A 2,067-nucleotide genomic window follows, 5' to 3' on the forward strand; every position below is an offset into this window, starting at 1 on the left:
GGTTTAACAAATTTTGGGGAAATTCGGATGAAGATGCAAGGAGGGATTAAAATTAGAATCATCAAAGATCACTCTTTTTTTTCTTTTTTCTTTCTCGTTTGAAGGACTTAATTAGAGAAACAGATATACATATATGTGTAAATTCAATATATGTATTTATTCACATATACGTATATATACATATATATTTTATCTAAAGGCTGAATAGGAAAGGGAGACCGACAATCGATTACATAATCGATAATATGCCTATGCCTGTGCAAATTTTTTTTACATATAACTGTACGCGTAATTCACGCTAAATAATATAATATTGTTCTTTTTTTAAACGTTTATAACGTGACCATGCTCCTTGGCATCCCATTAGCATATATAAAAAATATATTTGGAATACACGCTTTTTTTTTATATTGCATTTTTAGCATTTTTCTCTCGTCTTGTACTATACTTTTTATATAGTTTACACAGTTTTGAATTACTTAAGCAATATGTCGGAACATTTTTTCTCTCTTAAAATCCATCCCATTTTTGCGAATAATCTAATAAAAAATACCAATGGAGGTCTTAGGAAAACATGGTTTACGCATAACGAATTATATTGAATTTATTTATTTCTTTGCTTCTCATTATTTTCATTTTTTTTTTTTCACTTCTAGTATGTATTTCTTTCTTTTTTTCTTTCTTTCTTTTTTTATTTTTCGGCTTTTCTACTCTCCATGTTTAAAACATACTCGCAATATCTGAATAGATATCATGTCACATTAAACCTTATCTTGAAAGATATTGTTTCTTTTTTAATTTCAATATATAGAAGTTCCATATATTGGTGGCTCGGCGTTCTTTTTTATTTTTTTGTTCTGTTACTTTGCAATGGATAATAGTCAACAATATTTATCACCTTATTTTTCTCGCTATTTAGGAGGAATTTTGATTTGTTTTTCTTTTATATGAAAACATTTTTATTATGAAATTGTTCGTAGAAGCTCGTAAACAATTCAGATCAAGACAGATCTGAATTCATGGATTTGTCAAATTTCTAAGAATAAACAAATCCTTTAATATTCTCCGCAATAGCAAGAAAGACTGTACAAATTTTGATAATCTATTATTAGTTTAATTGAAAAATTTAAGCTTTTTGAACCGTTTATGACTAGAATATTTTTTTTTCTCAGAAATACCATTTCCAGGTACAAGATTTGATGATCAATGAACAAATTTTGAAAAAATAAATAATTACGAATAAAATTAAAGTTGAAATCGAAATATTTTGTATCAGATAAAATATACTTAAAAATAATTTCCGTTAAAAATATATTTTCCTAATCGAAGTTGAAACAATAAATGAAGAAACATTTAAATGATTTTATTCTCTTAATTGCATAAAATATTATTAGCCATTATTCTAATATTACAGCTTATAAGATAATAAATTATGAACTATAAATAATATGTTATTGTAACATTGCACATTGAAAGAACATATTCTTCTACAGTTTCTTAATCTATTGCTTGAAACAACATTCTCACTCGAAGAATTATCATTTATATTTAATTCAGTTCTCTTCAAGTTTTTTATTTTTGGCTCGAAAAAGCAAGAAAATAGTAAAACGAAAGAAATATAATTTCAGTTCAAGGAACGCCGAGCCAGATAAATCAAAAATCATCCTATTCGGATATATAATTTTTCGCTATTAACGAATGTACAATAATTCTCCATAGAAGAACTTTTTTTTTCTAGTTTGCTTCATGGACGTCTTTCAATTGTCTCCTAGTCTAATATGCTAGGTGTCGCTTCAAACAAGAGGTATCTCGTTATTAAAACATTGAGGTTTCGATTCATTGTTGAAAAAGTGAAAAAACACTCAGAGAGATCACGGGAATATTGAAAAGCGCGCAATGACGCCGATGGAATGCAATGGTTTCTTAATGTGTCCATTTGTAGTCAATTTGATATGTCAAAGAAAAGATTTTCCAAGATAAAAAAAAAAAGAAGGAACGTGTGTGTCATTATTCTTAATATCAAAGTAAACACAGTTTATTTGTTTGTTTATGTGTGTGTGTGTGTGT

This window comes from Apis dorsata, unplaced genomic scaffold (genome assembly GCF_000469605.1).
Source record: "Apis dorsata unplaced genomic scaffold, Apis dorsata 1.3 scaffold_317, whole genome shotgun sequence".
Taxonomy (NCBI): domain Eukaryota; kingdom Metazoa; phylum Arthropoda; class Insecta; order Hymenoptera; family Apidae; genus Apis; species Apis dorsata.